The sequence below is a fragment of the Triticum aestivum genome, chromosome 5A (genome assembly GCF_018294505.1).
Source record: "Triticum aestivum cultivar Chinese Spring chromosome 5A, IWGSC CS RefSeq v2.1, whole genome shotgun sequence".
Classification (NCBI taxonomy): domain Eukaryota; kingdom Viridiplantae; phylum Streptophyta; class Magnoliopsida; order Poales; family Poaceae; genus Triticum; species Triticum aestivum.
In genome coordinates, this window is record NC_057806.1 from 137,081,206 (window position 1) to 137,094,404 (window position 13,199).

Here is a 13,199-nt window from a genome sequence, read left to right on the forward strand (position 1 = left end):
GAGTGGAAGGCTGGCTTACCACTCGGTAGGATTTTGATAACTTAGGCGAGTGCTTGGACTGCAGCTAAGCCCCCGAGTGAGAGGGTTGCTCTTCACTCGGTAGGATTTTTATAACTTAGGCGAGCGCGAGGCTGCAGCTAAGCCTCCGAGTGGAAGGCTGGCTTACCACTCGGTAGGATTTTGATAACTTAGGCGAGCACGAGGCTGCAGCTAAGCCTCCGAGTGGAAGGCTGGCTTACCACTCGGTAGGATTTTTATAACTTAGGCGAGCACGAGGCTGAAGCTAAGCCTCCGAGTGAGAGGGTTGCTCTTCACTTGGTAGGATTTTAATAACTTAGGCGAAACGGATTCGCAGCTAAGCCTCCGAGTGGGAGTCTGGCTCACCAATCGGTAGGATTTTTACAAACTTAGGCGAAACGGATTCGCAGCTAAGTCACCCACTGAGGGGGAATTTTATTGGACAAAAATAAAAAGTGACAGAAATTATGGAGGAACTGTGACACTATTATTTTGAGGTCCATGAACTACAGAAGTACTTTGTTGCAACTCACCCGAGTGAGAAAACTTAAGTATAAAATGGGCGGAGTAGCTCCACGTTCCAAGCTCGGGGCTCGTCGATGTTATGCTCGACGTTGTAAAGACGGTACGCCCCGTTGTGGAGAACCTTGGTGACGATGAAGGGACCTTCCCAAGAAGGAGCAAGCTTGTGTGGTTTGTGCTGATCCACTCGGAGAACTAAATCTCCTTCCTGGAAGGCTCGACCTCTCACATTTCTGGCGTGGAAACGACGCAAATCTTGTTGGTAGATGGTCGATCGGATCAGAGCCATCTCCCTTTCTTCCTCTAAAAGGTCGACTGCATCCTGCCGCGCTTGCTCAGCTTCTGCTTCGTTGTAGATTTCAACTCGAGGAGCATTGTGGAGAAGATCACTCGGCAAGACTGCTTCAGCTCCATAGACCAAGAAGAATGGAGTTCTTCCGGTCGACCGATTAGGCGTGGTCCGCAGTCCCCAGAGTACAGATGGAAGTTCGTCGACCCAAGCTCCAGCCGCGTGTTTGAGATCACGCATTAGTCGAGGCTTCAGTCCCTTGAGAATCAGTCCATTAGCTCGCTCTGCTTGTCCATTCGACTGCGGATGGGCGACTGATGCGTAGTCGACCCGTGTGCCCTGGGAGTCGCAGAAAGCTCTGAATTCCTCTGAGTCAAAGTTCGACCCATTATCCGTGATGATGCTGTGCGGGACTCCATATCTGAATATTAGTTCCCTGATGAAGCTAACAGCAGTATCGGTGTCGAGGCTCTTGATTGGTTTAGCCTCGATCCACTTGGTGAACTTGTCGACTGCCACCAGTACATGCGTGAAGCCACTTCGTCCTGTTCTCAAAGGACCGATCATGTCCAGCCCCCAAACTGCAAAAGGCCAGACGAGTGGGATGGTCTTCAAAGCTGACGCAGGCTTGTGCGACATATTCGAGTAGAACTGACATCCTTCGCACTTATCTACTATCTCTTTTGCCATCTCATTCGCCTTGGGCCAGTAAAACCCGGCTCGGTATGCTTTGGCCACGATGGTCCGAGAGGACGCATGATGACCACAGGTCCCCGAGTGAATATCATTGAGGATGAGTCGACCTTCTTCTGGTGTTATGCACTTTTGACCGACTCCAGTCGCGCTTTCTCTGTATAATTGTCCTTTGATTACGGTAAAGGCCTTAGATCGATGGACGATCTGTCGAGCCTCTTCTTCATCCTCCGGAAGCTCTTTCCTTAAGATATATGCGACATACGGAATCGTCCAGTCGGGAATGACCACCAAAACCTCCATGATCAAGTCGACCACCGCTGGGACTTCAACTACAGTCGGATCTGTGGCGCTCTTGGGCTGCGGAGTTTCTTCGGTGAAAGGATCCTCTTTGACTGACGGAGTGTGTATATGCTCCAAGAACACACCACTCGGAATGGCTTCTCTCTTGGAACCTATCTTTGCTAGATCATCAGCTGCTTGATTTTTCAGTCGGGGTATATGATGGAGCTCCAACCCCTCGAACTTCTTCTCCAGCTTCCTCACTGCACTGCAGTATCCAGTCATGGCTGGGCTTCTCACGTCCCACTCTTTCATCACCTGATTGACCACTAAATCCGAGTCGCCATAGACCATTAGGCGACGGACGCCGAGTGAAATGGCCATGCGCAACCCATATAGGAGGGCCTCATATTCTGCCTCATTGTTGGAGGAATCAAAGTGAATCTGGAGCACATATCTGAGCTTATCTCCTCTGGGGGAAACCAGGACAACCCCAGCACCGGAACCATTCAACATCTTAGAGCCATCGAAGAACATAGTCCAATGCTCCGAGTGAACTTCAGTCGGCTGCTGTTGTTCAATCCACTCGGCGAGGAAATCTGCTATCGCCTGGGACTTAATGGCTTTCTTTGCCTCAAACTTGATATCAAGGGGAAGAAGTTCAATCGCCCATTTGGCCACTCGACCAGTTGCATCTCTGTTGTGCAAAATCTCTGATAGTGGAGCGTCACTGACGACTGTGATGGAATGGTCAGAGAAATAATGAGCAACCTTCTTTGTGGTCATGTATATTCCATACACAAGCTTCTGATAATGAGGATATCTCTGCTTGGATGGAGTCAAGACTTCAGACAAATAATACACTGGGCGCTGAACTTTGAGAGCTTTTCCTTCTTCTTCCCGCTCGACCGTTAGCACAGTACTGACGACTTGTCCTTTGGCTGCGATGTAGAGCAACAGAGGCTCTTTGCTGATTGGAGCAGCAAGCACCGGCTGGGTGGAGAGCAGAGCTTTTAGCTCGGCAAACGCTGCATCAGCTTCTGGTGTCCACTCGAACTTGTCAGCCTTCTTCATCAGTCGGTAAAGAGGCAGTGCCTTTTCACCGAGTCGTGAGATGAATCGACTTAATGCGGCCAAGTATCCAGTAAGCTTCTGGACATCGTGCACTCGCACAGGGCGTTTCATTCGGAGAATAGTGCCAATCTTCTCTGGGTTAGCGTCGATTCCCCATTCGGAAACGAGAAAACCGAGTAACTTGCCACCAGGAACTCCAAACGTGCACTTTGATGGATTGAGCTTGATATGATACCTTCTGAGGTTGGCAAATGTTTCGGCGAGGTCAGCGAGCAGGTCGGAACCTTTTCGTGACTTGACAACAATATCATCCATATAAGCTTCCACATTCCGACTGATTTGGGTGAGTAGACACTTCTGAATCATTCGCATAAATGTGGCTCCGTCATTCTTGAGGCCGAATGGCATGGTGATATAGCAGAAGCACCCGAATGGAGTGATGAAAGCTGTTTTTACCTCATCGGGCCCGTACAGACGGATCTGGTGGTACCCGGAGTAAGCATCTAAAAAAGACAACCTCTCGCATCCCGCGGTCGAGTCAACAATTTGATCTATGCGAGGGAGAGGAAAGTGATCTTTCGGGCAGGCCCGGTTGATGTGCTTAAAATCAATGCACATTCGGAGCGACTTGTCCTTCTTAGGAACCATGACGACATTAGCGAGCCACTCGGAGTGGTATATCTCTCGGATAAATCCTGCCGCCAACAGTCGAGCCACTTCTTCACCGATGGCCTTTCTCTTCTGGACGGCGGACCGCCGAAGATGCTCTTTGACTGGTTTTGCAGACGAGTCGACTCTTAGGCGATGCTCAGCCAGTCCCCTGGGAACACCTGGCATGTCAGCGGGCTTCCATGCAAAAATGTCCCAGTTCTCACGGAGGAACTGGATGAGCGCTTCTTCCTATTTTGGGTCGAGTGTTGTGGAGATGCGGGTCGGAGCTGCTTCGGGGTCGGTCGGGTGAATGTGAACAGGCTTCGTCTCACCGGACGACTGGAATGCAGACTCTGTGGCGGGCTTCTTGGATCGCAGCAAGTCACTCGGATCTGCGTTTTGCTTGTATTCTTCGAACTCGACCGCTGTCACTTGGGAATCGGCAATCTTGGAGCCCTTCTGAAAGCACTCCTCTGCCTTTTTCCTATCACCGGTGACAGTGATCACACCTTTGGGACCGGGCATCTTCAATTTGAGGTACACGTAACATGGTCGAGCCATGAACCGTGCATAGGCTGGTCTCCCCAAAATGGCATGATATGCACTTTGAAAATCCACGACCTCAAACGTCAACTTTTCTTTGCGAAAATGCTTCGAATCACCAAACACTACGTCCAAAGCTATCTGGCCGAGTGACTCGGCCTTCTTCCCTGGTATAACTCCATGGAAGCTCATGTTACTAGTGCTCAGTCGGGACATCGGAATGTCCATACCTTTCAATGTGTCTGCATACAATAAGTTCAGCCCACTTCCACCATCCATCAGCACCTTTGTCAGTCGAGTGCCTTCGACAACTGGATCGACCACCAAAGCTTGCCTCCCGGGGGTGGCAATATGAGTCGGGTGATCAGATTGGTCGAATGTGATGGGTGTTTGAGACCACTTCAGATAATTTGCCTTTGCTGGGGCAACCATGTTCACCTCTCGGTTAATCACTTTCAGTCGACTTCTGCTTTCCACATCTGCAAAGATCATCAGAGTGGAGTTGATATGCGGATATCCTCCCTCACTGTCCTCTTTGTCTTCGGCCTTGTCCGACTCCTTCTCCTTGTCCTTAGACTGTTTTCCCTGAAACTGCTGGATCAGGAGTCGACATTGGCGAGTGGTGTGCTTTGGGTAAATGATATTCCCCTCTTCATCTTTCTTCGTGTGAATGTGACACGGCATATCCATCACGTCGTTCCCTTCTTTATCCTTTACCTTCTTGGGGTTCCAGGACCCTTTTGGTTTCCCCTTAAACTTTCCTTGAGTCACGGCCAGAGCCTCTCCAGGAGCTGCCGGTTCAGCCTTCCGCTTCTGTTTCCGACTGGTGTTTCCTTTTTCCGACTGACTCGGCTTGTGCTTGCCGCTTCGGAGTCGGTCTTCTTCTTCGCCGTTGGCGTACTTGGTAGCAATCTCCATCATCCGACTCAAGGTCATGTCACCGGTTCGACCAAATTTCAAACTCAGTTCTCTGTTCTTGACGCCGTCTTTGAAGGCGCATACTGCCTGATGATCAGAGACATTTTCCACAGTGTGGTGCAAAGTGATCCACCTCTGAATATACTCTCTGAGAGTCTCATTAGTTTTCTGCACGCAGACTTGCAACTCTGTCAATCCCGCTGGTCGCTTGCAAGTCCCTTCAAACATTCTGACGAACACTCGGGACAGATCTTCCCAAGTGTAAATGCTGCTAGGAGGTAATTGAGTCAACCATGCCCTGGCAGAACCTTCCAACATGAGGGGCAAATGCTTCATGGCCACCTCGTCGTTCCCACCACCGATCTGAACTGCCACTCGGTAGTCTTCAAGCCAAGTTTCAGGCTTAGACTCACCAGTGAACTTGCTGACTCCTGTTGCCAACCTGAAATTGGGGGGGATAACTGCGGCTCTGATAGCTCTGCTGAAGCATTCAGGACCAGAAACATGTACTTGACTGCTCGTGGGTACATCTCTGTCGAGTGCGCCTCGATGGGCTCTGTTCCGGTCGACCAACCCTTGCACGATAATGGATCACGCGTCGAAGCCTGGCTCTCTGGGGTCAACTGGAACCCTACGCCCTGTACTGTACTGACGCCTATCATCTGGCTGCCGAGGAGCGTAAGACCCACCCCTCGGAGGGGAATAGGGCACTCGACGCCTATCATCTCGGTCGAGTCTGTCGCCATATTGATCTCGCCGATTCTCACGCCCTTCGCGCCGCGGAGGCGATCTGGGGCTGTGAGCCGACTGAACCGTATTCACAGTGACAGATCGACTGTGAATTCTGTTGCGCGACTGAGACACGGCTGAATTCTGATCTCCTGCTGCCCGGAGCAGATCCCTGATCTGCAGCAAACCTCTGCCAGCTTCCGACTGTGAAGGCTGAATGGACTCTGCTATACGGGTCGCAGCTGCTAAATTCTGAATTGGGGTTCGATATACCTGAGTCGGCGGGAAGAGTTGACGTCGACTGGTGTCGGGAACTCGTTGCCGCGCGCGCTCGTCGAGTGCTCGCTGAAGGTTCTCCAGTCGAGTGCGCTCGGCCAAATTGGCCAGACGCGCCTCCTCCAAGGCACGAGCCTCGGGGGTTTCTCCTGCGATGGGAATACGCAGGGGATCCTCGTTCCTGCGGCGAAGCTCTTCTCTTTGCAGAGAGTCGAGTGGCTCGGGCTGGTACTCTTCGTAGCCTCGTGCAGGGTCGCCGCCGTCACCTGCTCCACCACCACGGGCGAAGCCAGGAGGGCTGTGGGGCCCGTCGACCATCAAGATTTCCGCCGCTGGATCACTGCTTCCGCACTCGGATGCAGTCTCTCCGGAGCCAGTCGACTGATCGAACAAGCCGTAGAGAGATTCGTTGGGCTTGATTGCCGCAACTTGTGTAGTGGCCGATTGGCGAGCCACCGCGTGACTCACCCATCGCTGAAGCCTCGACCGGCCTGAGCGCTTGCGCTGGCGGGAGACCGGGAGGGTGGACGATGGAGGAGCTGACCGATACTGGGTCGACGGCTGCCGCAGCAGAACGCCGCGGACACATGCGCGAAAATGCGTCGCACCGCGGACGGGGAGCGCGTCTACGTCGAGTGGAGCCTCCTGGAGCCATGCGGAGTCGTCGGCGATGAAGGTGAGAGTGCCGAGACGGATCTCTTGACCCTTGACCAAAACTCCAGCAGACACCATGATGAGAGTACTCGGAAGAATCGCAACTTCTCCACAAAATCGCTAAAACACCAGCCCCACGGTGGGCGCCAACTGTCGTGGTTCTAAGCCTGACAGTAGAGTGGGGGGTAGGTATGGAGAGGCAAGGTCCTAGCTATGGAGAGGTTGTAGGCACAAAGGATGTACGAGTTCAGGCCCTTCTCGGAAGAAGTAACAGCCCTACGTCTCGGAGCCCGGAGGCGGTCGAGTGGATTATGAATGTATGAATTACAAGGTGCCGAACCCTTCTGCCTGTGGAGGGGGGTGGCTTATATAGAGTGCGCCAGGACCCCAGCCAGCCCACGTAGGAGAGGGTTTAAGGTGAGTTAAGTCTGAGGCGTTACTGGTAACGCCCCACATAAAGTGCCTTTACTATCATAAAGACTACTTGATTACAGGCCGTTGCAGTGCAGAGTGCCTTTTGACCTCCTGGTGGTCGAGTGAGTCTTCGTGGTCGAGTCCTTCAGGCTAGTCGAGTGAATCCTCGTTGGTCGACTGGAAGGCGACCTCTTCTAAGGATGTCCTGGGGTAAGTTACTTGGATCAGGTCCATGACCCTACCCTAGGTACATAACCCCATCAGCAGATTCATCAGATTAATTCAAGCCACATGGAAAACCCATTTATCCAAACTAAGCATGATTAAGAACTAGAAAATATAGCACTTGTATATGTTTCTCATGTATTAAGTGCAGCCACATTCAATTTATTCCTCACATGGTATACAATAAGAGAATGCAGCCACAACAACTGAACATCGCATTGCAGAATTGAACCAAGCAGTTAACTAAACACCACAACAAATGAACCAAACATTAACTGAGCACCATATTGCACAATATAAGATACTCCTAATAGAAGATCAGTTAGTTAACCAAACCAAGCATGCTTAATGAGGGAGTCCTAAATTAGGGGGTCTCCGGACAGCCGGACTATTTCCTTTGGCCGGACTGTTGGACTATGAAGATACAAGATTGAAGACTTCGTCTCGTGTCCGGATGGGACTCTACTTGGCGTGGAAGGCAAGCTAGGCAATACAGATATGTATATCTCCTCCTTTGTAACCGACCTTGTGTAACCCTAGCCCCCTCCGGTGTCTATATAAGCTGGAGGGTTTTAGTCCGTAGGACAACATACAAGCATACCATAGGCTAGCTTCTAGGGTTTAGCCTCTCTGATCTCATGGTAGATCTACTCTTGTAATGCTCATATCATCAAGAACAATCAAGTAGGACGTAGGGTTTTACGTCTATCAAGAGGGCCCGAACCTGGGTAAAACATCGTGTCCCCTGCCTCCTGTTACCATCCGCCTTAGACGCATAGTTCGGGACCCCCTAGCCGAGATCCGCCGGTTTTGACACCGACATTGGTGCTTTCATTGAGAGTTCCACTATGTCGCCACCATAAGGCTAGATGGCTCCTTCGATCATCGCTAGCGATGCGGTCCAGGGTGAGGCTTTCCTCCCCGGACAGATCTTCATATTCGGCGGCTTTGCACTACGGGCCAATTCGCTTGGCCATCTGGAGTAGATTGAGAGCTACGCCCCTGGCCATCAGGTCAGATTTGGAAACTTGAACTACACGGGCAACATCCACGGAGACTTGATATTCGACGGATTCGAGCCAATGTCGGACGTGCCGTACAGTCTTGACGAGCATGACGTAACTCTGCCGTTGGACATTATTCGGGAGATCGCGTCCGCAGCTACTCTGTCCATCAATCCGGAGCAAGTTGCGCCATCCGAGAGCGGAGGGATGGACCCCGCCATGGAGGCTGCACTCTGAGTGGTGATAGAGCCGGATACTGACTTTACCCCTTACGAGAGCCGTGTCGCCAAACCACTGGATTCATCCACGACCACGGACTCCGAGCCGCTCATATCCGTGCCCGTCGAGTCCGACTAGGCGCCGATCATGGAGTTCACCTCCGCAGACATCTTTCAGCACTCACCCTTCGGGGATGTGCTAAATTCATTAAGGTCTCTCTCCCTGTCTGGAGAACCTTGGCCGAACTATGTCTGGCTAGAATGGGATGCGGGTGACGAGGAAATTCGCTGCCCACCCACCACCCACTTAGTAGCCACTGTCGACGACTTAACCGACATGCTCGACTTCAGCTCCGAAGACTTCGACGGTATAGACGACGAAGCCGGAGACGAACAGGATCCACCACCCTCAGGGCACTGGACCGCCAACTCCTCATATGATATATACATGGTGGACACCCCCTATGCTTCACTGATGAAGTTATGAATCATGAATTCCCGGAGGGTTTCAAACCCGTAAACATCGAATCATACGACGGCACAACAGATCCCGCTGTATGGATTGAGGATTTCCTCCTTCACATCCACATGGCCCACAGTGACGATCTACATGCCATCAAGTACCTCCCACTAAAACTGAAAGGACCAGCTCAGCATTGGCTGAATAGCTTGCCAACAAATTCCGTCGGCAGTTGGGAGGATTTGGAAGATGCATTTCTTAACAACTTCCAGGGCACTTATGTGCAGCCACCGGATGTTGATGACTTGAGCCAGATAACCCAGCAGCCAGGGGAATCGCCAGACAATTCTGGACACGGTTCCTGACTAAGAAAAATCAAATTGTAGACTGTCTGGATGCAGAAGCCCTAGTGACATTTAAGCATAACATCCGCGACGAGTGGCTCGCCCGCCACCTCGGCCAGAAGCCGAAATCTATGGCAGCCCTCACAACACTCATGACCCGCTTTTGCGCGGGCGAGGACAGCTGGCTGGCTCGCAGCAACAACACATCAAGGAATCCGGATACCTCAGATACCAAAGATGTTAACGGTTGGCAGTTTTGTAATAGAACAAAGCGCCGCAATAACAGCGATAACTCCAAAGATACAGCAGTCAACGCCGGATTCAAAGGCTCTACATCCGGTCAGCGGAAAAAACCATTCAAAAGAAATACTCCGACTCCGTCCAGTCTGGATCACATAATGGATCGCTCGTGTCAAATCCACGGCACCCTCGACAAGCCAGCCAATCACACCAACAGAGAATGCTGGGTGTTCAAGCAGGCCGGCAAGTTAAAAGCCGAAAACAAGGACAAGGGGCTGCATAGCGATGACGAGGAGGAGCCACAACCACCGAACCCAGGAGGACAGAAGGGTTTCCCCCACAAGTGAAGACAGTAAACATGATATACGCAACCCACATTCCCAAGAGGGAGCGGAAGCGTGCACTAAGGGACGTCTACGCGATGGAGCCCGTCGCCCCGAAGTTCAACCCATGGTCTGCTTGTCCGACCACCTTCGATCGCAGGGACCACCCCACTAGCATTCGTCATGGCGGATCCGCCGCACTGGTCCTAGACCCCATCATTGACAGATTTCACCTCACTCGAGTCCTTATGGACGGCGACAGCAGCCTGAACATGCTTTATCAGGATAAAGTGCGAAAAATGGGTATCGATCCCTCAAGGATCAAACCCAGCAAAACCACCTTTAAAGGCGTCATCCCAGGTGTCGAGGCCCATTGCACAGGCTCAATCACACTGGAAGTGGTCTTCGGATCACCGGATAACTTCCAAAGTGAAGAGTTAATCTTCGACATCGTCCCATTTCGCAGTGGCTATCATGCACTGCTCGGATGGACAACGTTTGCAAAATTCAATGCAGTGCCGCATTACGCATACCTCAAGCTCAAGATGCCAGGACCTCACGGGGTCATAACAGCAAATGGAAACACAGAATGCTCGCTCCGTACGGAAGAGCACACTGCGGCCCTTGCAGCAGAGGCACAAAGGAGCCTGTTCAGGCAGACCACTCATTCGGCATTACAGCCCCGGGACACCTTCAAGCACGTCCGGAATAATCTGCAACAGGATCGCCTCGCGCGATCTATGCTCGCCTAGCAATTTGGCCCCCGTCCCAGTCCTAGTGCCGCGATGAAATTCATGCCGTGCGTACATAACTACGCATTGAAAATACCATGGACATAGGCGGGGGCACAATCAGGACACGCCCCGCATTGTGGCTTAACCACACCAGGGGCTGTACACCTTTCACATTCCTTTTCACTTTCAGGACCTAACTCTTCGGAAGCCCTTTCCGGTAGTCCGATTGCCGGACACATTCCGGAAGCAACAACCAAGGCGGCAAGAAGGTAAGATGAACACGGGAACCGCCAGGTGGTCTCTAGTAATACCTGATATACCCGCTTTTCACTATTATTGCGTAGCTTGCCTTGGATAGGACATTTCGAATTGTCCTACTTTATGCTTATTGCACTACTTCTACCAGTGTGCTTCGACGTATTATTCAAATAACAATGCATATTATTAATCTGTTATTGCATTATTTAAGTTTTTCTCTTTCTCTTATATGTCCATTTATGACATTCCGCACCTGCATGCTCGGGTACGGTCAGTACGCCAGGGGCTCTCGTTCACCCTGTAATACGGCGCAAGAAGTCCAAACACTTTCGATAGTGCGGCACCCCGAACTTATAACATTATATGCATCAGCTCCGAATCATGTCTTGGGTCAAATGTTGGGTTGCCCAGCTCCCATGATTTGGTACCTTACGTTCCACTATATCGGCTAAGGTAGTGGTGGGAGAACTACTGCGATTGTGTCCCGGTTCTTCCGGACGAGCACCTCAGTAGAGAAAGCCAAAAACTGACTGTCATGATAAAGCGAGAGACTGGTCGCTGTTCGAGAGGTCTCAAGTCCTTAAAGACTTTTTCCGCTTCGGGCGAGGAGTCGGCCTTGTCCGGCTTAGGCGTGTATAGCGCCCCTAATTCGGCCCTCCAAATACCAGGGGCTTCGCCAAAAATTTAAAATCATAGACTTCTATGGCTAAGTGAGAGTGATAAAGCATTACAGTTCGATTGCCTGGTTCGTTGTGCTGAGCACCTCCCTTGAAGGACCCAAAATTGGGGTAAAGAGTGTTCAAATTTACCCCGAACACCCCAGTACTAGCTACATGGGGGCAGAAGCCGACGACTGGCCAACTCTTAGATTTTATAAACGGCTGCACAGAAGGTAATATTTTAAATTAAGAAAGCGTCGCATGGCGCAAAAGAACTCGTTTCACATTACATGATCACATGAGCATGTTTCATTCAAAAATTACATCCTTGGCACACTCATCTGCCACTAGGAGGGATCCCTCCAGGAGACCCTCATAATAATTCTTGGGGCGGCGATGCTCCTTGCCCTCTGGCGGCCCCTCCTTCACAAGCTTCACAGCGTCCAGCTTCGCCCAGTGCACCTTCGCCCGGGCAAAAGCCCTACATGCACCTTGGATGCAGACGGACCGCTTGATGACCTCAAGCCGTGGGCAGGCTTCCACCAGCTGTCTCACCAGACCAAAGTAGCTATTGGACAGGGGCTCGCCAGGCCACATCCGGACTATAAGGCCCCTCATGGCCCGTTCGGCTGCCTTGTGAAGTTCGACCAACTGCTTCAGATGGTCGCTCAAGGCCACGGGGTGTTCGGTCCCAGTATACTGAGACCAGAACAACTTCTCCGTTGAGCTCCCCTCCTCAGCCCGGTAAAATTCCGTGGCATCCAGCACACTGTAGGGAAGATCTGCAAGCGCTCCTGGAGAGCTCCGAACTCGGGTAAGAAAAAGGAAATTCTCCTTCATATGCTTGCTTTGCACATTGAATGCCTTACCCGCTGCTATCTTCTTCGCCTCATCAATCTCCTAGAGGGCCCTGTGGGCTTCGGCCTTGGCGCTCCGGACACTTTGAAGCGCCTGCGCGAGCTCAGACTCTCGCATTTTAGAGTCCAGCTCCACGAACTCGTGCTTTTTGGCGAGAGCCTCGAGCTCTTGTTGCGCCTCGCCCACTCGGGCTTCTTGTTTCTCCCGTTCAATGCGTTCCTTGGCCGCTTTGTCTTCGGCCTCGGACAACGCCTTCCTCAGGGTCGCCACCTCGGTCGTGGCCCCTGACAAATCCATGATGATCCTATTTCTTTATACCCAAACTTCTGTTTAACTATATAGACAGTGGTATTTCTTACCTTTGCTCTCTTCGAGCTGCCTCTTGGCCAAGCTGAGCTCGTCCTCGGACCGCTTCAAGTCTTGCTTCAGCGCAGAGACCTCCGTAGTACGTACGGCAACGGACAGCAGGGAAGCCTGCACATACACATAGACATACTCAAATTAGACTCCTAGGTTATCATTTGACCCTCTATTCGGCTTTTCTTCCCGAACGCCGAACAGGGCATCAGGGGCTACTATCTATGCGGTAATATTTTCTTATATTTTGATTGCTTACCTCAAAGCCTGTTAGTACACTGGCGCAAGCTTCGGTCAATCCGTTTTTGGTGGACTGAACCTTCTCGACCACCGCACTCATAATAGTGCGGTGCTCTTCTTCAATGGAAGCACTGCAAAGCGCTTCTAGCAGGTTGTCCTGTGCCTCCGGTTGGACAGAGGACACCGGCATGGATGGTTGGCCCCCCTTGATGGGGA